Consider the following 25840-nt stretch of genomic DNA (forward strand, 5'->3'; position numbering starts at 1 on the left):
GAATATTTAGGGACCCTAATGGAAAAGTTAGGACAAGGACTGTAGGAGCTGAAAAGGTTTGCAACTACATATGAAGAATAGTGATATCAATCAAACAGATTCCCCAAAGCTCTGAGAAATTAACTATCATTCCAAGAGTACACATGGGGGACCCATGGTCCCAGCTGGGTTTGTGACAGAGGACTGCCTTATTGAGAATCATTGGGAGGGGGAGACCTTAGTCCTATGGAGGCTTGATGACCCAGGGTAGGGGAATGCTAGGGCTCTGAGGCGGAGTGGGTGGGCAGGTGGAGGAGCACCCTCGTAGAGACATGGAGAGAGGAGAGGGTATAGGGGGATTGTGGAGGGGAAACTTGGAAGGGGGAATAATATTTGAAATGTAAATAGATAAAATAACCAAAAAATGGAAAAATATTTTTTGGTGTTATTATAGCCTCCCTTTTGTGAAAGAGATAAAAAATAACTGCCCAGAGCAACTTAAAGGAGGAAAGTATTTGTTTGGCTTATATGGCCAAGTCATTGAGGAATGTTAGGACTGAAATTCAAACAAATATCAAACAGGAACTTGACTCAGAAACCATCTTGGGGAAGTGCTTCTAGCTCACTTATGCTCAGCTAATCTTTAGTTGTAGATTTTATTTTTATTTTAGACACATGACCTCAGTATATAGTTCTTATTGGCCTGAAATTTGTGAATATAAGCTAGCTGGCTGACATCAGACTCACAAATGTCCACCCATTTCTGACAGACAAATGCTGAGATTCAATGCCTGTCTCACGTCTGCCTCATGCCTGCTTCATGCCTGCCTCATCCCTGCATCATGCCTGTCTCATGCCTGTCTCATGCCTGCATCATGCCTGCCTCAATTAGCTGTTTTCTATATCTCAGAAACACCTGCCAAGGATTGTAGTCAAATACTTCCTCTATACGTTAATAGACAATATTCTACAGACATGCTCATAGGACAGTCTGAGCTGATCAATCCTTAGTTGAGTCTCCCTTCATGGTAAATCCGTTTTGTGTCAAGTTGATAGTTAAAATTAACTCAGGCACATGAGAGACAAATGATAAATTTTCCTGATTGAAAAGCTGGCCAGTGGTAAAATGTACAAAGTAAAATTCCAATATTTTTATAAGATAAGTTTTGTAGTGATAAGCAAAAATAAGAATGAAACCAATTACATTGGTTCAGAGTTTTGTCAACAATAAAATCAAGATATTCTGTTGGCATCCTCTTTTAGTGCCTGACGATAATAGTATTGACAAGAGTTCATAGATAAGAAACAATGTCTAAAATCAACTCATTAAATACTTTTAAATATATATTTTGTATGTATTCCGCAAATATTTTGAAAATAGTCCGCACTTTATTTGCAAGAACTAAAATGTGAAACAATGGATTTTATTTGCGAGTGGAAATTAATTTGAGATCTAAAGAGCAAGTTCATCTTCTTTCGGGTAAACATGCTCTTTGAGAAAGTTAATAAGGTTTATAATAAAATAACTGGCAGAGAATACAAAAATCGAGACTTAAAAAGTTTGCATGATTTTTTTCTTTGATGGTATTTAGCATGTTCACCTGAATTCTTCTACCAAATACAGTTCTTTTTACTTTCTCTTTTTGTTTCAAGTCACTGAGCCTAATTAAGAAACAGGTTTATTTGCCCCATACCAGGAAATTGTGGGAGCTTCGATAATAGAATCATAAAGCAGGGAATTCCTTTTGACATGTGACATGCTTTCAAATGTTGGAGGAGGAGGAGGAGACTTAAAAATGAAAATCACAATTCATGTTCATTATAAGATTGAGTGTTTGGCCTTGTTTGAGTGAAGGATAAAACCAATTTGGGAAATGAATATTCATGTCTCCTGAGAGGCTCTGCCAGAGCCCTACTGATACAGATGAAGATGCTTGCAGCCAATCATTGGACAGAGCAGGGGGAACCCAATGGAGGACTTAGAGAAAAGACTGAAGGAGCTGAAGGGGTTTGCAACCCCATAGGAAGAACAACAATATCAACCAACCAGACCCCACCAGAGCTCCCAGGGACTAAACCACCAAGCAACAAGTATATTTGGAGGGACCCATGACTCCAGCCACATATGTAGCAGAGGATGGCCTTTTGGGACATCAATAGGAGGAAAAGTCCTTCTGTTAAGGCTCATTTCCCCAACATAGAGTAATGTCAGGGTGGGTGGGAGTGGGAGCTTCCTCATAGAAATGGGGTGGGGTGTAGGAGAGAGGGGAAAGGCAAAAATTAGAAATATAAATATATAAAATATCCTAAAAAATAAAATTAAAAAATAATTGAATCAATTACTTTGGTTCAGAAGTTTTTTCAACAGTAAAATCAAAATATTCTATGAGCATATAAGGGTAAGGCCAATGTGTGGGTGGGAGTGAGAGCATCTTCATAAAAGCAGGGGGAGGGGTATGGGAGAGAGGTTAAAGGGGATAACATTTGAAATGTAAATACATAAAAATATCCAAGAAAAAATAAAATAAAATAAAAGATATTCTATGAGTATTCTTTTTTAGTGCCTGACAAAGATAGTATTGACAACAGTTTAGGGACAAGATTCAATGTCTTAAATCCACTCATAAAATACCTTTAAGTGTGTATTTTATATGTTCATAATAGTGATAACAATAATAGCCATTGGAGGGTATTTTGGGACAGTATCTTCTGTAGCCTATATTGGTCTTCATTTCATAAAACTGCTGAAGATAACGTTGAATACTTTATAACCCGGACTTTAAGTCTAAGTGCTGAGAAATGCATGTGTCTCCATAACCACCAAGAAGTAATTTTAAATGAGCAATTTTATCTTAATCTACTTACAATTGTAAATTGACTATGGAATCAGTTTTGGTTAATCACAAATTACTTTATTACTATTTAAGTGACTAGGAAAAACATTTTAGCAAAGAAAAATAAATAAATATCGATAGATAAACAGTTGCTTATAAATCAGTATACTGTATCACTGACAAAATTCTTGTTACATGTACTAAGATAATGAAAAAATAACTAATAGTAATTTTAGAAATAATTATCATTAAACTAATTGACTTTTACTATTATGCCAAGAAGTCATCTATGATAGTACAGCATGAAATAATTTTCTTCTATGATATAAGTCTCCTTTTTATTAGCATAATTTTGCTAAGTACATTGTTGCACATCTCATTAACACAATGAACAAAACATAATCTCAGAACAATATAATTTATTTAGAATTATTAACAAGACTGCATCACTAAGTTTGAGATTAGTGTTCTCATTTCCATTCCTGAAATAAAAAAAATAGCTGGTGTTCTCTTGGGTATGGTATGTTATAGTTTTGCATTAAATAAAATCTGAGATAAATTTATGAACACTTTGTTATTAGAACTGGCTTTGAAATTGTTGTTTATGTAGGACAATAGAAACCAGTTTAGGCAGAAGGAGGGATCCAGCTTCACTGAGGCAAGGGAAGTCTCAGGAATTTTCTGAAGGAGCCCTGGGTCTTAAATGGAACTCTCAGAATTGGCACAGCTTGGGTCAACATCAAAATGATATCACATTGCTGCTTGAGCCTTAGACACCATCAAATGACTTTTCCTTGGGAGGTGGGAACAACTATCTATTAACTTCCAAGAGCACCAACAATAAATAAGGAAATGGTTCCACTCACTCTTAGCTCACTATACTTAGCTCACTCTTAGCTCATACAGGAACATGAGGTGACTCAATATAACTACATCATTGAGAAGCCCGTATAACATCATTGATACCCCCGTGAAGCTCAAATACCTAGGATGCTGTGGACAAACTAAGGATATCTTGGCAGGCCAAAAATTCTTCTTCTTAGGAATTACTACTGATGCAAACCTTGAGGAGGGCCCTTGTAAATCTTGTAAATTAAAGAATCTTCCTGAGCTTCATAAATATCATTACCTCCTGAGTCATAAGAGCCTTCTGCTACTCTCACCAGAAGGGATAGCTTTAACTGGAAGAAAAGAGTTACACAACAATTATTAATCCTGAAATTTGCCAAAGAAAAGCCAAGTCCATAATTTTTGGCCAAATTTAAATCAAGCTTAATTAAATAGTGAATGCTGATCAAGAGATGGACTTTGGTCAGAATGCTTATCTGGAATTTCTTAGCTAAGACTCACCTAAAGATACATGGTGAATGGGGTGTATAAGAATAAACCTATAGGCCACCATACTTTCACATGTGTCTTTATTATTTCTCAAGAACTACAATTTCCAGCATTTTAGCAAGGTACCTGGTTCATAAGCAGGTAGGGCTTACAGCTTAAATTTGGGCATTACAGAGGAAGTCAGTGGATATGACTGGTAGTAAAGGCATGGAAGGTAAGTCTGAAAAGGTCATTGAGTTCTTTAATTGCTTTGGTCAATAAGACTTTGAAGAGCCAATGCTACACGTTTTTCACTGGAGGGGCATATAGAAAAATCTTCTATATCTTCATGAAAAATGGGCTAGACCAATATCATGCAGCTATAGCAGCAATCATGCATCTCCAAGGGTTGCTTTCTTAACCTCTAAAATACATATCCTTTACTTCTCTCCATTGCAGGCATCTGTCCTCCATAATGCAAGTGTCTGCCCTCAACTCTGGCTGCTGTGGTGTTGGAAGTCCAGTGTTCATCTTTCACTGTCCTCCACAGAGCATGCCTCAGGACTGCAGGCAGGTAATCATCCCCGCAATGATGAATGGACTGAGCTGCACTTTCAATTTCTTGTACTCCGTTTAAGAATGCTTCTAGCTATACTCATTTGTGTAATTATACAATGAAACATTTATTAACTACTGATTGTCAGAGACTTGCAAGTCTTTGGAATAGAATAAAGAGAAGAGGAACCGGGTCCTGAGTCACAAAAAGTTTATCTATCATACTGCCTTTATAAATTAATTACAGGTTCCATGTGTGTATGCCTTTTTGGAAAATTAAGAGCACTGATTTTGTGATTAGCAAGTTTAGCTTTCAAAATCCCATATCCTTGACATTCACAAGCATATTTAATGGCACCTGGGACTTTTCTATCTCAAGTAGCTTTGCTTCCCAATCATTTTATGCTATAAAGGTTAAGGTTGTTAACTACGGTATTTTCTTCTGAACTTTTAGTGATGTGCTTTCATCAATCAAACTTTCCCACAGGACGCTGAGATTGACCATGTGCTTGTAATCCTACCCAACTTGGATTTGCTGATATTTATTCTATGTTTGCCCTGAGACTATAGATGTGTATATACTCAGAATAGAATGTCATGCAGTGGCCTGTATAGCTTTATGAATGACCTTTCTGGAATGACTGAAAGAAGAAATAACAGGCACACATACAGAAAAGCAGGGATTGGGTAGGGCATGCACTGTGATGGAGACCGACTAGGAGCCAGAATACTAGGGATTTTCTTATATATAGATAAAGAATGAAGCAGACCTATTATATACAGTTGAATAAGGAGATGGGTTAACCAATATGTGTGGGGAGACTCTGTAAGTGATTTGTCTCAGAATGCTGTCAGCTAGGAGGAGGAAGCTGTGCTTGGTTGACACTCTCTACAGTGTCACCTTCTGGACTCAGAGCAGAGGGCGCCCTTGTTATTTCCCTAAGACTATGTTGGGGATGCTTTACCAAACTGAATTTAATAAAATATACAGTAACCAAAAGACAAATATGTGTGCTGTAGGTGCAAATAGTTACCTGAAGCATTCATTTAAAGTTTTTGAAATTTCAATTAATAAGATATAATTCAGAGGTGATGTTATGAGAAATTGGCCTATCTCTATGAGTGCTTGGATAGTATCTTTTCCTTGACTGATCTACTATGAACACAATCTGATGATTATATATGAAGTCTTAAAAATCAAATATAGACAGCTTGAAAAGTGTCAAGTGTCAATCAAGATTAGCTAGCATGATACCATTTCTGGCATTCTTTCACTCTTTCTTTCTGCAATACTAAGAGGATCACATAAATACTTATTTAGTCCTGCTTATTGCAATAGCCAAGTCACAGAATTCTGGAAAGCAAAAAACCATGTTAGAATCATAAGAATATTTTTTTATTAAATATATTTCTTTTTCTACATTTGAAATGTTATTCCCTTTCCTGGTTTCCTGTCCATAAACCCCCCACCCCCACCCCCTCCCCCACTTCTCCACTCCCTTACCGCTCCCCCCTCCCGACATTCCCCTGCACTGGGGGATCCAACCTTGGCAGGACCAAGGGCTTCCCCTTCCACTGGTGCCCTAACAAGGCTATTCTCTGCTACATATGCAGTTAGAGCCATGGGTCAGTCCATGTATAGTCTTTGGAAGTGAAAGTTTAGTCTTTAGTCCCTGGAAGCTCTGATTGGTAAGAATAATTTTAATACATAATAGAAGTGTATCCCAGGCAGACCTTGTTTCTTGAGTATAACTAAGTAGTCATTCATAACCTTGAGAGCTAAATTAATATGAAAGATTCTGATCCTGGTATAAAAGCTATAAAACTAACACTAGCATTTGACTATCTTCATTCTTAGCTGACAGATAAAATCTTGGTCTTGTATTCTGTGTCTTACAGATTGAAATGCGTCATTTTATCATTTTATAAAAAGAAGCGTAAATCTATAATATATATGACTTCTACATGTTAACTTCTTTCTATTCTTATGGACAGGAGAACCAAATTTTATACTCTACCTGCAGAGTTTGAATATCATGTACATAGATTCCACCGTAGATATAACTTTGGACATGGAAAAGAATGCTTTATAGGTCAGTCTTGTAATTACTTACCCAGTCTGAACTTCCTTTGATTGAGCCCTCATTATTTTTGTTACTATGACTCTTTCCCAAGCTTACTTCTACCTTCAACTATTTAACCTTGGTCACATTCTTTTACTTCTCATTTTGATAGATAAACCTATATCACTGTGTGGAGATTACTTTAAAGTTACTTCCAAAAGTTTAGACTACTACTGCTCAGAGTATGTTGGATGCTCAACGATATGGATTAGCATTTGTCCAGTGCTTCAAATCAATTTTGATTATTTAAGATTATTGATATAATACTGTTGATGAAATTATACATTGATATACTAATAAAAGTTGAGAACATAAACTTATTTTTACTTACAAATATTTCTTGAGGCAAGATATAAGTGTGTTATATGCTTCAGAGATAAGATGGAGAAATTAATAGAATTTGCTCACATACATTTTTATAATAACTCTTGTTGAGATGAGGTATAAATCCTCAGTCATGTGGTCTATTCAGTTAAATTCACAATGTTTGGGAGAGTCACAGAGATGACTGATATTCCATATTGTTGTCTGTTGCAACAGACTTGTCTTTCTGCCCTGAATTTTTCCTGTTTTCGCAGATTACTTAGGCATTCAGAAATTATGTCCTCCACTGATAGCTTTCCTTGTCGCCCATGAAACCGTTAAGTGAAATAATGAGGACAGTTACATATTTGAGGAGGCCCCAGGTGAAAATGTTTGTGAATAGTTGCCACATCTTGAGCCAGAATTGTTTCTTCCTCTATTGGTTAGAAGAAATAGAAGAATGACGTTAGACTTCACGATGATGGATTTTCTTTCAGAACAATAAGGAGAAACTCTGCTGCCAAGATGAAATTAGACCAGGAGAGAACCTCATTGGACAGCACAGAGGCTTCACATTTATAATTTGAAAGAGTTAAATGAGTCTTGAGAATGATACAGATAGTGTTGATGGATAGTGCTACCTCAATTGGATATCCAAGATTTTATAATAGTTCACAGTAGGTATTTAATGTAGTTTTCCTATAAGCAATGCACTTATTTTCAGAGTAATAATGAAGGCAAGACTGGTACTTTTTTTTCCCTTATCAACCTAGAAGATATTAAAATGTTTTAGAAACTAAGTTGGATCAGTCTGTAAAATGTTTGATATGCAAACACAGGAACCTGAGTTTTATCTCCAGAAACCACATATGCAAATTTGGCCTCTAATCTCAGTACTGGAAAGTTAGAATGGGTGGATTCCTTGGGCCCCAAGGACTGTTTCATCACTCTTACCTGGCCAGTTCTTGGCCAGTGGCAGATCATGTGACTCTGTGTCTGGTAAAACAAAACAAAACAAAAATCATAGATACTTCTTGAGAAACATGATTCATGACTTTCATGGTTGCCCCTTGAACTCCCACCTCACACTATAGATCGCTATAGAAATTTATTATAGAATTAGCTTTAGGAATACAGATGTTTGCTTATGTCAGATCACTGAATGTTAAACAATCATTTACTCACACGTGCCCCACGTGTACATACAAAATGTTTTAAATATGTACATACGACAAAATGTAAAGCTTTCAAAATCCCATGAAATGTTGGAGTCATCATACAGCTGTAGACCTGTTGCATGCAACATTGATATCCCTGATGGTCCTGTTGTTTTAAACCAGAATAATTTCTACAGTCTGGCCATGTTGTTATCTTTAAGGGAAAAATCTGTATATGGAAATACTGCAATGGCAATCATGAAAGTGCTTCCTGCAATAACATATTTTATCACTTGTTTTGAACCAGAGTATTATTAAGTAACATACTTGTCATCAAATTATTTTGATTTTTACTTTATTATTGACAGCATCTAATTGAAACCTAACCTTCAATGATTAAACTTTTAGTGACAGCTAAGTAGTTTAAACTCAGAAACTTAAATTTTAGACATTCTTAGTCTAAAAGGATGACTTAGCAAACCACCGTGTCTCATCATACAGGTGCATACAAAGTGAATACTTGTAATTTTGTGATCGCTATAGAAATTTATTATAGAATTAGCCTTAGGAATACAGATGTTTGCTTATGTCATATCACTGAATGTTAAACACATATTAAAGAACTGGTCTCTTCAATTTTATTTTTTCTGTGTCTCTTGAACATTATCAAATGTCAATTTGCTTCTGCTCTTTCCTACTTACCTTTAAATTAATTATATGCCCTAACCCTTAATTATGACAAAGCACTTTCAAATACCACCATTTTTCTTTCTGAACCTTGGGCACTGATTCCTATAATCTTCCTTTTGTAGAATAAAGTCTCTGACCTTAACTATGCATCTGATAACAAAATGTACTCTCTCTTCCTGTGATAAGAGCCAGAGAGGCGTTAAAGCTCCCTAACTTAAGGCAAAGTTTGGAAGACAGAGACAAGTTACAAATGGATGTTAGTAGAGCTACAGATGGTGTATCAACCGTGAAATACCTGGGTAGCGTTGGCAATCGCTAGTTAACTAATCCAAAGCTGTTGAGTTTTTCTATCCTGTTCTCTATTTCTTCTTTCACTAAGAAAAACTTTGAAATCTGAATTAAAACCCCCAATAGTAGCAGCTTATTCCTCTTACATGTTTATGTTTCAAGAAGGTAGCATCTGAAATATACACCTGATTGCTTTGGGGATAGTTTCTTCAAAGCATTGGTTCAAACTCTCAAAATATTACTTTCTCTCTGGAAAAAAAAAGTCAATCTTCCAGTATGACCGTGTTGGAAGAAGTAGTCATCACTGGTAGTAGTAGAGAGCTCCATGTGGAAAAACTTAAAAACTTCCACTTTCAGTCACAGGGTGTGTCTTCTCAAAGTATCTTCTCTTTGTCCCTGAAATTCATGACACTATCTGAAAGTTTTCCTTACAACCACAGAAAGAGTAAAACTTCAGACTCTGTGTTTGGTATACTTGGACTTAGCATCTGATACAATCATTTATCTAGCTTCAGATTAAAGTACTTTTTTGGTGTGGTTTGCTTTGTTAAGGATAAGATTTTAGTATATAGGAAAGCATAAGACGTTAGGAATACAGGAGGAATTCAATAGGCAACAAATAGACTAGAGTTTGATGTACCTCTCTCAGCTAACAAGTGAATAAATAGTTCCTTGAAAAGCCCTGAACTTTTCATGCATGTCTTGCCAGCCCATGGGTAAGGAGTTGAAAACGATTAAAACTCATTACATAAGTTGATGGAAATGTTTAGCAATTTAAAAATACATACATACGTATATAAATAAATACATACATAAACGCATACATAATTAAATCATTTTTAACCAACAACAAATATTTCTATGACTTTACATCTGTATTTTTATGATATTTTTTCTGCTTCAAAAACCCTTCTATTTCTCTATCTGATTATTAAATAAATTGCTTCTCTACAGCATTAGATGGCACACTGTTGCGTATGTGTCTGTATACTTTTTACTTCTTCATGCAGTGTTATTTAGCTAACTACTGAGCATGTAGCTCCTTTACAATTACGTATTTGCTAACTAAAGGCAGCAAACTTGGACAGATGCTTAGGTCATAGAACTTTGTCTACATTCGTCTCCAAATTTCACTTCAATTTTTAAAACAATTCCAAATTGAAGTAGTTTTTCTGACTTTAAATAATTTTCTTCCATACATTTTCCATATTAACAAATTTCAAAAGCATGTTACAATAAAAGAAGTATTTCTCAAAATATTTGCTATTTTCTTTCATCATTTTGAGACCATGTCTTCCATCAGAAGCTCACAAAATATATTATTTTTAAACAAGGAAGTATCTGTTTGAATGACAACAGAAACTGTGAAAAATACTTAAATTAATTACAATAGATTCTTATTACCCAGGCATTTATATCGTACAAAAATACATGCTTTGGAAATAAATATGGATCAACTGTTTTTGTTTTCTTTTTAATCCAAGCTAACTTTAGAGTAGTTTTAGTTTCAGTTATTTGAGTGTAATGACAATAATACCTATATCATATTTTTATTAAGATGAAAATTAAATGTGCGGTAATGGCCTGATAGTGAGCAGCTTGCTATATTTGGCAGTTTTACTCACAATCTTACCCCTTTAACAAAGATAAATACATCAACCACAGACTGAGAGGAAATATAATCACTCAATCATGTAGGAGAAGGATAAAATGATAGCATTTTAAGAGAATGCCTCAATAAATAAGAAGATATTTATCTTTAATCCCAGCATGGTCTATATAGCAAGGTGCAGGACAGCAAAGAATACCAGTGAGACCTTATTTCAGAAAAACAAAATGAATACATATATCAATATTTTATTTAGATATAAAATCTATGGAAATTAAATATATGAATAAAAGTCACCCTGAAAGAAATCACTTTACAGCAATGATAGCAGCAATAATTTCAGTCTTTCTGCTAATTTATGTACGGGCTTTGGTAAGCCTACTGTGCTAACTTACTATGTTGGTACTGTAAATGTATATAAACTTTTCATTGGATGCAATAATTTTATGCCTAGCAGGACTTATTAGACACATATTTGATACATCTACACCATCCATTCTTATTATATAATTCAATAGAAATAGGAAGTTCTAAACATTAAGCTATTCATTGTGGAATTACTTAGAACCAGAAAATGTTATTAGAAGTAGACAGAATATCTAAAGTCATTAATAAATAATTCTGCCATGATTAAGCAAACAGGAATATAATTTGATTATTAAAAATAGAATATGAAAGCTACATGGTCTAATAGCTTAGATACACAATGTAATGTAAGCAACTTGTGCAATTTATACACTATAAGTACAACATAAGTATGAAATTGTATAAATTTTTAGAGATAACATTTTAAAAGTAAACTGAGAGATAAAGTTAACTTTGAAACAAGTTTTATTTTACAATGTAATTCTATTATTATTATTACTATTAATTATATTTATAATCCTTATTTACGTCATTAATTTGATTATTCAGTTTTGGTTTTGTGTTAAAGTTAACATTTTGAACACAGTTATTTCTTACATTTTAGTTTAGAATAATCACTTTCTCAATGTAATAGCTATATCTAACAAGATTAGCTGTTTTGGATAAGACATACACAAGAATAGAAGAAAGAGAGAAATAACTGCTTATAACTATTAGAAATAGTAACTTATGTTTTGTTAACTGGCAAACTTGTAAAAAAATGTTCATAGAACACAGTTATGCCTCTTATATTTTATCTTAGTTTTTATTACATTGATTGGGCGGTCATGCAAGTGGATAGGCATGTACCGGGACACACTAGGAGGTCAGAGGACATCTTGCAGGAGTTACTTCTTTCTTTCTACCTTGTTAGACTTGGGTTTCAAATTCAGGTCACCAGTGATGACATCAAGCACCCTCAGTTACTGAAATGTCTCTCTAACTCTGACTCCCTTTATATCAACTGAAATATTTTGTTCATTTATATTTTTCAGTAAAAATATCTTACACATTTGAGTAAGTAAAAATCCAACTTTTAAACTACAGTGACTCAATGTGTATGATTTCATGAAAAATATAGTAGTGAGCTTCAATCTCTATTCTCTTCACATTTTGACCCTGTTGCTATGGAATTAATACATTTTTTTCAATTCAGAGTTATTTCGTATGCAAAGTACACTGAGCACTTTCATAGGGAATAATGAAAAAAATGACCTTTCTCGCATAAGCCAGTCAGGCAGCTTACCATTTTTCACAGTTCCAACAATTTGTATATGATTGATCCTCTGAGTTATAAAGAAAAATTATTAGAACATTATTAGTAAAAATGGTAACAGTGTGCCTGCACACAGTACACACTAAATGTGTTACTGAATAATGCCATTAACTTGAAGCTTCTGTCAGTTAAACAGCTGGTGAATTTCCTGAAACCATTTTCTTGGTAGGATTTTTCTCTTCCTTATCTACAACTGTATATTGTAGCAAAAGAAAGGAAATCCAGAGACATGGGTGAGAAAAGTTTGGTTCTTGTTATCAAGAGTTACTAGCTTCTGCATTTGCAGTCAATGTGCAGATATGTGTTTCTTTCTCTTAACTGGAAATACATTTTCCATAGAGTATATTCTTAATATTGTTTTTTCCCTTTTTTTCTCCCAGATTGTTCCCACCTCTCCACCAATCCAGCTTCATGCTTTCTCTCTCTCCCTAAAAAGCACAGACCTATATAAAAAGAATAAAACAAAGCAAACAAAAGAAAAAATTAACCAAAAACAAAGGAAAAGCACAATGCACACATATACAAACACAACCCATAAAGGTACAAAATCAGAAGTAATAATAGATGAGTAAAGGACAAGAAGGCTTGCAACCCCATAGGAAGAACAAGAATAGCAAACAAGCAGACCTCCCAGAGCTCCCAGGGACTAAATGACCAACCAAAGAGTACACATGGAGGGACCCGTGGCTCCAGCTGCATATGTAGCAGAGGATAGCCTTTTGGGACATCCATGGGAGGAGAGGCCCTTGGGAGTAGGGGACTGCCAGGGCAGGGAGGCAGGAGGGAGTGGGTGGTTTGGGGGAGCACTCACATAGAAGCAGGGGGAGGGGAATAGGGTAGGGAGTTTCTGGAGGGGAAACCAGGAAAGGGGATAACATTTGAAATGTAAATAAAGAAAATATCCAATAAAACTAAACAAAAACAAAAACTCCAAAACACATGGTAAAACAAAATACTTCAATGAGTATGATGGACTTTGTTGTTCTGCTAATGCCTTTTTCAGTTCATTTGTCGTTTTTAATTTTGCAACCTGCTACTTTGCTGAGGGTGTTTATCAGTTGTAGGAGGTCCCAGGTGAAAGGTATGGGTTCATTTACATATAAAATTCTTCTGGTTGCCAATAAAGATGCTCTGAGCTCTTTCTTACCTATTTCTATACCTTTGAACTCCTCCAATTTTCTTACTATTCAAGCTAATATTTCAAGAACTATAGCATAAAGAGTCAACAATATCCTTGTCTTGTTCCTGCATTCAGAGATGATAAAATTATTTGTGAAGTTTTTATTGCTTCAGAGGAAAATGAAGATTTGTTCGTAGAAATCTTTCTGTATCTAAACCTTTGATTACATACGAAGCATGTAAACATGTAACTTCTGTCTATGGGTACTCTTGATGTTAAGGTTTTTAAAAGAATTTATTTGCAAAGTAATATAATAATTGCCCTTTAAAATTGCATGCTCATGTAATTTATGTCTGTTTTCTACATCACATTTTATTCTGTTAATGTTAGGCCATTGCTTGTTACTGCGTGCAGTCTACCCTAATGGTCTCCCTAGATAAGTCTTAGTTTAAATGGTTAACTGACCTGATTCATATGTGTTAATTTACAACTCATGCATATTGGCATAAACTTTTAATCCCAGCATTTGTGAGGCAGAGAGTAAGATTGTTTGAGATGGAGAGCACCTGCTCTACATAGCCTATTCTAGGCCAGTCAGGGCTCTGTAGTGAGACCCTATCTCAAACAATAACAAACAAAATAAAAACAAAATAAAATCTATGCCAGTATTTAAATATAAACACATTTATGTTTTTGTTCATGGGTAGCATGAGTATAACATAGTTTTAAGTAGTGTTACATAACTAATCTATTAAAAGTATTTAGTATTAAATATGCATTTGGTTCAAAGAGACATAATAGTGAAAGTAGACAAGGGAAAGTGTGCACAGATATATTTGAAAAATTAAGGGAAGTTAATAAAAATGATGTTTACATATCTACAGAAAATAATTGTCACTATGTAAATCCAGTGTTAACAGGACTAAACTGAAATGATACAATCTTACTTTCAGACTGAATAAGGGTGTCAGCTCTGGTCTTGGGGATCCATGCTTTCTGTGTGTCATTATCTATTATAGATCAAAAAGCCAAAACACAGATATAAATATTTTTCAAAAATGAAACTGATGTACAACCAACGCACTCTTCATTTAACAGTCAAAATATGTTGGTATATTACAGATAGTGATAATGTATACTGTTTTGTATGTATAATTAGTTTCTTAATGACTAAAAATATTTATGGTCTTTGTTTCTGATGACGTACTCTTCATTATTCTCAAGAGCTATTGTAATTTAGACAGATCATTAAATAGAATCAGCTCATTATGTATATTTTTCTAGTTGTCTTGGGAACAACATGAGCAAGAAAAATAAAATATTTTGAAGTGATGTTCTGTTAGGAAGACAGGATGAACTGCTGATTGATTGGACATGGGTATACTAGGTCAGAGAGAAATGATTGATAAATATTTCTGTAAAAATGCATTTTATTAAGGGGAATCAATTGGGTTTCTAGTCAACTGTTTTGGCTACTAATACAGATTTTCATGCCTGGACTTATAAAATGTCACATGCAATGCGGTATTACCTGAAGCTCTGAAGAATTACCTGAATTCTACATGTTTGTTAACATTCTGTTACAATAGACCTCATAACATTAGGTTGCTTAGAACGTAGCCTGATGAGGCTTTAGAATTCTTTCTCTGGATTATTGATGCTTCAGTGTTTTTCAAAAATAACATTGAAATTATACCTTTGTATTGGACAGTAAATGAGAATTCTGTAGGTTAGGTCATCAGGGACAGAAAATGTTACCAGTTCTTCTGTTTCTGAATAATACCGTTCCACATCTTTTATTTCCACAGAGGTTCTAAAACCCGGATTAGGTCTGGCTTGTTAGCTTTGTTCTGCTTTCTTCTGAAGCGTGATCTGTAAATTTTAGAGGATACTGACAGCTCTTGAACTTCCCACTGTTTAAGAAATTGAGTAATTTAACAACTTGTGGTTTAGTAACACGTACATTTCAAAATATCTGTTTCCCAAGGCTCTGATTTTTGTCATTCTTTGCTTCCTGTCAGGATTACTTTCCTAACCACTTTACCCAGCCTACAAATTCTAACAGTATCTGCAGCAGGCTTTTCAGTCTTCTTCTCTTTTCCAGTTTATACATACAAATGTGTGTGTGTGTGTGTGTGTGTGTGTGTGTGTGTGCGTGTGTGTGTGTTTCCAGTTAGCTATCAAAACACAATTATGCTCTCATCTTCCTAGCATCCTTGCATCATTGCCACACTTGTCTTTATACCAAAAAATCACTCTGCCTGGTCTCTGTTGTTTAGTTGAATCTAGGAATTACTTCTTTCTGAAGTTCCCATACCAAATTCTGATTCTCTTTAATTCGTCCTAAAGTACATGCTGTTTGTATTTTGACTATCCTCAGTTTAAAGTTCTCTACTTTTCCAGAGTAATGCAATTGTCTTTTTAATGACCTGTCTGTTTCTACTTTTGCTCTCTAATTAGCAATTCTTCATAGAGCTGCCAGTCTGACCTTATCAAATCCATGGCATCTTACTGATCAAAACCCTCCAGTGACCTCTCAATGCCCTTAGACTAGAGTTCAAGCTCTGTATAAAGGTGTGGCCACTCCCTGTCTTTCTTGCTTTCTTGCTTATAGTTGCTTCTCTCTCTCTCTCTCTCTCTCTCTCTCTCTCTCTCTCTCTCTCTCTCTCTCTCTCTCCTGAATTTGCTTAAATTACACTAAGACCTCCTATGTTCTTTCAAAATCACAACATTATTCAATCTTGCACATCACTGTATCGAATTTCCATTTATTTATAACTCTACTACCCTTGACCCTTTTTTGGATGGTTGGTTACCATTCATTTGGGCTTTTATCCTAATATTTTCTCAAAAACAACTCTCCTTACCGTGAAAACCAAGATGTTTTTTTTTATTGTGTCACCTGTATTCTTTGCTGTTTCCTGGAAACTATTCCTCAATACTTGAATTTATGCTATTACTACATTATTTTTCTCTCCTATAATGTAAGTTGTATTTTATCAGTAACCTGATTTGTCTCCTCATTCATCCTGTCCTTCTTCTCTAACAGAATGACTGAAATTGTAGTAAAATAGTTGTGGGGGACAGAGAGGAAGAGAGGTGAGAGGCGAAAGGCAAGAGAGAGAGATCATTGCAAACATTGACACTTAATCCACATTCTCAAAATGGGTCAAGATACATTTTTGGTGCATACTACTCTATAGATATTAGATACCAAAAGATCAATAAATTTATTGGGCAAATGTTTATAAAATTCTCATAGAAATGTTTAATGTTCATTCCTCATTTAGTATTTCATAAAATTTTGCTGTTTAGTGCCCTTCTTGGCGTTATTTAAAATATGAGTCCTAAAGTTAGTTAATAGTTGAGAATTATTTTCTTCTTCTAACATACATTTAAAGCTTTGGATTGTCAAAGCACAGTTTAACATTTAAGAAAGTATAAAGGCAAAAAGAGAAAAATACATAGAACGTCACCTCCTTTCTAATAGAACTGTGCAAAAACATAGAAGTATAACAAGTAAAAATATGCTTAAGAGAAACTTGGTGCATAATAGAATAATCACTAAAAGACAAAATGGATATTTTCCATTAGTTTCATGTTTAGAAGTAAAAGATGAGAAAATATGAGAAGAGAAAAAAAATCAGTACGAATGCCAGAATAAGAAAATAATGGCTTTCTGTGAGAATATTGGTAGAGGTTATGAAAGTCTTTAATATTCAATGACACAAAGAAATATAATGTGGTGTCAAGTGAAAAGTTCTGTATAAAGTCAAAGGTAGATTGGGAGGACAAATTAAAAGTAAGTACATGAAATTCATATTTACCTGCTTTGAGATAGTAGTAAAGGCTGCATTTTCAAAATCTAATTTTCAGAATTATTAGAAAATTTCCATATGACTACAGTACTCTTTTTTCTTCAATTTATAATTAAATTTTAACTAAAATGGAAGGCAAATATATTTTAATATTTTGCTATATATAATTGATGGTTAACTCCAAGTAAAATAAAGTGTATGCTTGGATCTCTGTTCTTGCCTACTTTGTGTAGGAATATTGTTATATTTTAAATCCCCTTTCTGCAGTGAAAATGACAGCTCAAGTTAGAAAGCCTCTGGGAATGGCATAGCAGTGGTAGATGTAGTGCGTGGCTAAATTATCATTGCACACAGAATATACAGGACACCAAGGGGGACAGATTATAATTTCTTTGGTTTTATTTTATTTTATTTTATATTTACTTTGAGTCCTGACCATAGTAGTTTTTCCTCCTCACTCTCCTCTCAGTCTTTCCTCCTAATTCTTACCCTCCCACATACACATACACTCCCCTTTTCCTCTCTCTTCAAAAAAGGGGAGGCCTCCCATGGATATCAACCAACCTTGACATGTCATGTTGCAGTCAGATCAGTTACATCTTCTCCTCTCAAAGCTAGACAAGGGAGCAAGCTTAGAAGAAATGGTCCCAAAGGCAGGCGACAGAGTCAGAGATAGTCTTTATTCCCACTTTGAGGAAGACCAAGCTACACAGCTGTAGATTTAGAGGGCTTAGGACAATCTCATGAATGATCTCTTGTTGTTAGTTCAGTCTCTGTGAATCCCTATGTGCCCAGGTTAGTTGATTTTGTAGATTTTCTTGTGGCGTTCTTGACCTCTTTGGCTTCTGCAATACTTTTCTTCTTCTCTTCTGCAGGATTCCCATACTCTGCCTAATATTTGGCTGTGGGTCTCTGCACCGGTTTCCATCACCTGGCTAAAGCCTCTCTGAGGACAGTTAAGTTAGGCTCCTGACTGCAAGTACAGCACAATATCATTAATGTGTCAAGGTGTGATCCTTCTCATGGCAGGAGTCTCAAGCTTGACCAATCATTGGTTGGATAAATTACAATCATTTGATTGCATGATCATTACTGTTTTATTTTTTTCTTCCAGAAAATATACTGATTGTTACATAGGAAAATTCAGACTGCAATTGATGCAGAAGATTCCCTATGTTGGGTTCAGGAGTAACATTTTAGATTGTACCAATCATAAAACAGAGTTTTTCAAGCAAAGACACGGAAGATAAAGGGACTACCCAGTGTTCCCAGGGATCACCAGCCAAGGAGTATACGGGGAGGGATCCATGGCTCCAGATACATAAATAGCAGTGGATGGCCTTGTCTGACATTAGTGAGCAGGGACGCCCTTGGTCATGTGGAGGTTTGATGCCCCAGTGTAGGAGGATACTGGAGGGGTGATACAGGAGGGGGTAGATACATGAGCACCCTCATAGAGGCAAAGGGGAGGGAGGAGAGGGAGGCTGTGGGATGAGGAGCTTGCGGAGGGGTAACCGGGAAGTGGGCTATCATTTGAGATGTAAACAAATGGAATGATTAATAAAAAAAATTAAAAACCCATAGGTTATATATTTACCCTATTGTCTATAAATGCCTGCCCAGCCATACATGCAAAAACTAAGAAAAATCATGAATTTGAGGCTAGTGGAAAATGCTGAAGAAGTCCAGGTTTCATAAAACAAAACACAATCAAATACTCATGCAGTAATACAAATGTAATACTACATAATATAAATATTATACACATAAGTCCAACAACAAACAGGTATATTACACATCACTTAGAAGTAGAAATATAAGATTATAAGCTTAGATGTAATGGTAATTCTAGTCTATACATGTATCAGTGATAATAAATAAGGGAACTTTAGCTATTTTATCATAGGAAAAACATTTTTATTCATTTTACATCCTGATTGTTGTTGTAAAAATATAAAAATAAAAATTAGAGTCTTTTATCCCGCTGGGTCTACACCTCGGTGTCCCAAGATATCTGCTAGGTATCTTGGCGGAAACATACCCTAGCTGCACACTTTCTTACACTCAAACCCTCACATAAAAGAACATACAACATAACAATCTTTGACCCAATTGGTAAGATATAATTGCCCACTTGAACATACAAAGTCTGGTACCATCCATCCCTTGAGAACATTAATAACAACCTGTAAATACACAGAGCAGAATCTTAACATCACCTGCCATCTTGTCCTGCCACGGCTTCTCTCCTCTCTCCCTCTCCTGTCTCCTCCTCTCTCCCCTAGTCTCCTCCTCTTCCTTCAAACTTCTCTCCCGCCCATCCTTCCTTTTCCTCCAATGACAGGCCTCCTTCTCTCCTGTACCTGCCCCCTCACCAGTACTTTACAAATTCAATGGAGAGGTGGTCCTGGTGAAGTCACCTGAGTTCTGAGTCCTTGACTAGGCAGCTGTTCTTGGGGCAGTGGAATTAGCATCAAAATACAGTAACTTCAGGGCAAACCACAACACCTGATCACAGCCCCCTCCCTCCTCTCCTCCTAGTCCAATCCTTAAAAATCGCTCTCTGCATTGAACCCCCTTCCTCTCAGAGAAGGAGAGCCCCCTTGCATATCACCCCTGAGGCCTCTATTCCAAACAGAACTACACAGTCTCTCTCACTGAGGCCCAGCCAGGCAGTCTAGGTAGAAGGGTGGAGGGGAGTGGTGCTGTCCAGTGGCAGGGAACAGAGACCAGAGACCGAGACAGTTCCCGTTGCACATGTTAGGGGACACATATAAAGACTAAGTTGCACATTTACTACAAATATGTAGGGAATCTAGGTCCAGTTCCTGCATGCTCCCTGGTTGGTGACCCAGGCTTTGTGAGTCACCATCATCCTAGGTTAGTTGACTGTGTAATTCTTCTTGTGTCCTTGACACCTCTGCCTTGCTCACTTTTATCTTGACTTCCACAAGACTCACCTGGCTGGGCTTCACCTGATGTTTGGTTGTGGATCTCTGTGTTTTCCACCATTTACTACTGGATGGAGCCTCTCAAGAGATGGTTATGCTAGGTTCCTGTCTGTAAACATAGTAGAATATTATTAATAACGTCAGAAGTTAGCTTTTTCACATGGGATGTGCCTCAAGTTGAGGCAGTCATTGGTTGGCTGTTCCTTCAGTCTCTGCCCCATCCCTGCACATCTTGTAGCAACAGTGGCTCATGCTCGAAGATCAACAAGTAACAAATGGGACCACTCAGAACTGAAATCTGCTGTAAGACAACGAACACTGTCAATACAAGAAAAAGACAGCCTAAGCAGATTGGGAAAGGATCTCTATCTGACTCCATATGACAGGATATAACCTTTTTAATTACAAAGTTAACTTCCAAATTTTTACTCTATCTATAAAATCAAGGAAATTGTAACTACTGTTGGAATTAATTTGCTTGAATTTCTGTTTGAAGTAATTATTGAAACTAATTTGAAGCTCACATCATATGATTGGTTATGAACGCTTTAAAAAATAGAGCTAAGCCATGATCCAGTGTCCCCATTCATTTTAAATGTACAAAGGAAAAGAAAGAAAATAATTTGGGATCCTTACTTAGCTACAATAAAAGGCTATATTAGAAAGAGTTACATGAAATTTTCTTGTTTATATTCTACTAATTATATCATGATCTTTGGATAGGATTTTCTCTTTAGTGCACTAACTGCATGCACCATATATAATTTGCTCTTGTTCCTTCCTGAGTTTGTCTTTGGTTCTTGTGATATCTGTAACAGCATTACATCCCCACATATATTGAATGAAGAATATCGATAAATATTTTATGTGATATATGTTATTTATCAATGTTTAGTACTGGATTTTTAAAGAAGGCTTTAGTTCTGGAACTTTTGTTTCATTGCTATTAAAATATTATTGCAAAATTGACAGTGTAAACAATAAATGATGAACTTAGTTGTATGTATGTAGCACAGTATACACTACAAGAACACATACGGAAGTGTCACGACTCTACAGCTTTCCCCTTCACCTATCTCTGTGATCACATGGTCTCACAGTGTGTCTTGTCTCCACTAAATGAAAGCTAAGGAGGAAATCTAAAGGCTTCAGGTAAAGCTGGGCTCAATGTTCTCAGACACCACATGTTTTTCTTTCACTTCAGACAATGAATGGCATAGGAATCCGAGGCATGTGTGAGAGCACACTGTTCATTTCTTGCATAAAATATTTCCCCCTCCCCACATAAAATATTATAAATAGGTTCCTTATCTTTAATCAGATAAGGGAAAAAGGAAACAGGGTTATTTGTTTCTTGATCACATGATAATAATTTTCTGAAAGACGTTATCTTAGCTACAGCCAGAAGCTAGAAACAAAACGTGAAAGACACACTCGGTTTATTTTAAAACAATCTTTTTATATGCTGAGAAATATTTTAAATTTTTGAGTGACTATTAACTGAATAATTGACAGGAACAAAAACAAGCCTGTATAAACTAGTGCCGTTTAAGTATATATAATGTTACTTCACCCTAGTCATGTCAGGATTTACATTGGTCATTAATCAATGTAAAGAAAAAAATGATTTTTTTTTTAGTTCAACTTTGACACCATCCTTTGGCTATAGAACATCTTGGAGGATATCCAACGATAATCAAAAACATGTCTTAGAGTTCAAGATAATGGTAAAATATAAATATAGAAATTTAAAAGTGTTCAACATACATGTAGCATTTGAAAACTCTGTCAATGAATGGTCTGCAAAGATAATTTTCAGCAGGAACACAGCCAATGTTTGCATGGACATTGGTAACAAGGATAAATGGAAGGATATCACTCTATTGACAATGACTCGGTTCCTAATTTTCTGTAGGGGTAATAATAACATATTCTAAGTTTGGTGAATTAAAACAATGACAGTTTATCTCTCAGTTTTGGTTTTTAGATATTTGAAATATCTTTAAACCACTAGGCATGAAATGAGGTGTCTCTCAACATCACTGGAGTTCTGAGAGAAGTCTTTGCACCTGAGTTCTGGTGGTTAATTTCTTCCTTGCTTCTTTCAGCCATTTGGGGTTACCATCATTGCTTGGCTAGCAACTCTGTCACCCCAGACTCACTGACTGCTACCAAGTGGCCTCTTACATTTTCTGTTCTAAAATATCCTTTTATTTTCCTTTTAATTTATTTTCTTTCTTTTTTATTGAACATTTTAAATTATCATTTCAAATGTTATTGCCTATCCTGGTTTCTTGTCCATAAGCCTCCTATCCCATCCTTGCCTCCTTCTTCTATAAGGGTGTTCCCCCTCCCCAAACACCCCCCTTCCTGCCTCCCTGTTATAATATTCTCCTACACTGGGGGATCCAACCTTAGGAGGACCAAGGGTTTCTCCTCCCATTGTTGCTCAACAAGTCCATCCTCTTCTACATATGCATCTGGAGCCATGGGGCTGTCCATGTGTACTCTTTGGGTAGTGGATTAGTCCCTGGGAGCTCTTGTTGGTTGATATTGTTGTTCTTATGGGGTTGCAAGTCCCTTCAGCTCCTTCAGTCCTTTCTCTAACTCGTACAATGGGGACCCAGTTCTCAGTTCAATAGTTGGCTGCTAGCGCTTGCCTCTATATTTATCACGCTCTGGCTGAGCCTCTCAGGAGACAGCTATAGTGACTTAAGGAAATGTATTTTCCCTTTTAAAAGTGGTTAATATTGAAAGAGGTCAGAGCACCTCAGAAAGGAAAAAAATAACCTGCATATTCTTGTTCATATAGAGAACTTAGGCAATAATATGTGTGTATATATAAACAAATCTACTTGTGGTAATAGGATAACACATAGAAAAGAGAATATGTGTCAATATGAGGAGATGAGGAAAGAATGAATGGGCACAGTTATGAAAGAGGCTATAAAGCAAATTGTTTCTGGAGTTCTAACTCTATCATGGATTTTTATTTTTGGTAGTAGCTATGTGCATAAAAATACATTTAATAGTGAAAGTATTCATTCCAATGTGATGATCTAAAGATTCAAAATGGGTGTTTTTACTGTATTTTCAATGAGTTATGGAACTTTGGTCTGATTAATTGTGGTGTATGATTTTTTATTTGTAAGGTTTTTAATATATTAAAGTATTTTAAAATGCATATACTTAAAGTTCATTGATAATCCAGAATACGACTCCTATCCCACGAAAATAATCATATATGAATGTTCATGGTTATGTAAAATGTCATTCGAGGTCTCAGTGATTAGGATGTCAACCTTTATAGCTGTTTACCATCCATCTATCTTTTTATCTTTTTTTTAATCAGGGCAAATATAAATAGCTGAGGCAACACACACACACACACACACACACACACACACACACACGGGGAGGGGAATTATTTAATATTAAGAACAGTGCTATCCAATGGTGTAACACCTTGATGAAGCAGTCAATTGAAGAAATAAAATATGTCTAATCAGAATTATGAAATGCTGTAAATATAAAGTGAATCATAATTGGAAGTTTAGATAGAAGAAAAAGTATAAAATGTAGTCTTTTAATTGATTACAGTTATAAATAATATTTTGACTTATTATATATTATAAGAATTCTCAAGTTTCCCTTTTTAAGTATTGCTACTACAAAATTAAAAGTTACATTGTGTTCACAATTCACTTCAGTGAGGTCATACTCCTGAGGAATATGTATAAGTTTAAATCTCTTCATCTAAGAGAGCAATGTTTTCTTACAAATAAATAATTTAAATTCCTGAAAGTCATACAGCAAGTTAATTAAATACTCCATTTTCTTATTCTATGGCAGTACCCTGCACCATTATAATTCATATTCATTCTAATTACTCACTGCTGCTTTTCTCTGTTTCACAGCAACAACACAGCTTCTCCACCTGTGCAATAATTAGCCAGCTCATGCTGCTTCAGCCTCCATAAACTCCTAATTCTAGGCACCCACAGACACAGCAGATTCTTACCCTCCTAGTTCTGATCAAGATTCTCACAAAGATAATTTGTAGGGTAAGGTAAGTAGCAATCTTCTAGAACAGACAAAATAAAGCTATTTTGAGGTGTCTGGCATTGTCTTCTAATGTGCTGAGGGTGGTGAGTAAATGAGGGAGAAAAGATTATAACGGAGAGCCAAAGGGGGAAACTGCAAGGAAGGAGGAGTCTTTCAGTTAAGGGCATTTGAGGTTTCAGAGTCCTGTTTTGTTCTGAGACAATAATTTGGAGGCATATTCAGGGGACCAGACCTGAGACGTTTTTTAGTGAAAAAAATATATTCAGGGGGAGATGGGAGAAAAAGCTACTTGTGTTTCTGAAGCACTCTGTTATGTCAAATACCATATATAGCATTCAAAGGTATGTTGTATGCTCTATTGCATATGTATAGACTAACTTCACTATTTGCATGTATGTAAGTCAGGGTTTGGAGAGTGGGTAAAGATGATGACACTGGTTAAAAGCTCCCCAGCAGAGAACAGGAGGTGTTGAGAAGCAGGGGCGTGGAAAACAAACTGTCAGTGTGGGAAGGGCCCATGGAAGAGACAAGAAAGACTGAGAAAGTGGGACAAGGAAAAGAAAATAAAAATGGATCTGAAGATGCCATAGTGAAAACCAAATCATTGTAAGCTAATAAATAAGTAAAAGTTTACAAATGCAATATGTACTATAATACCACATTATGCAGATAAAAGTTCAATGCCAATAAATGAGATAATTTGTTTAAGGTCACATAGCTAGTATGTTTCACAGCAAAAAGGACTCATTATGTTATGGGAAGATATCCTTACAGAGTTGGAAAACTAGAAAAAAAAAAGATTTAACTGTAGGGGTGGGAAATTGACACATAGTGCGATAACATTTCAAAAGGCTGATAATTAAATGATGGGTTGATGTATGTTCTGTGTGAAGGAGGAGGCAAGCTAGGGAGGGGTTTTCACATCAAACAATACTTGGCAGCTGTAGAAGTCTCACACTGAAAGCATCATAAGGAAAAACACAGTCCTTAGCTTCACAATAGTCAAGGTTATACAAGACAACATTGTAGGGAATACTGCTTTTCTGAATATTTGCATTTAGTCATTACATTATTGCAATTGTTTCCTATTCCTCATTAAAATACCCATGTATTAAAAATTCATAGTCATTAAGTACTCTTTATATCTTAGAGACTCTGCTGTGTTCTTACATCATACTAAATTTCATCATCACAAATACTTTATGAGATACTACAAATGTAATACACACTTTATAGATGAGAAGTATAAGATTCAAAGAGATCAAATAACTACTGAACCTCACATAGACAGGTGACAGAGCTGGGAATTGCTTAGCAATGTTACTGCGAAGCTTGGTACAGTAGAGCAAA

At 35.6% G+C, this 25840-nt stretch overlaps 1 long non-coding RNA gene across 4 annotated transcripts in view; it reads left to right on the forward strand.

The window, feature by feature from the left end:
• LOC147996301 (uncharacterized) overlaps positions 1-25840 on the forward strand; it is a 425118-nt gene that overhangs the window by 193490 nt on the left and 205788 nt on the right. For 3 of the 4 annotated variants that reach the window (XR_015671867.1, XR_015671870.1, XR_015671869.1), the window contains exon 3: positions 4590-4704. This is a non-coding gene — a long non-coding RNA (uncharacterized LOC147996301). The remainder of the gene's footprint in view (positions 1-4589; positions 4705-25840) is intronic. The other variant, XR_015671866.1, reaches the window with a different exon arrangement.

The sequence above is a fragment of the Rattus norvegicus genome, chromosome 2 (assembly GCF_021556685.1).
Source record: "Rattus norvegicus strain SHRSP/BbbUtx chromosome 2, alternate assembly SHRSP_T2T, whole genome shotgun sequence".
NCBI lineage: Eukaryota > Metazoa > Chordata > Mammalia > Rodentia > Muridae > Rattus > Rattus norvegicus.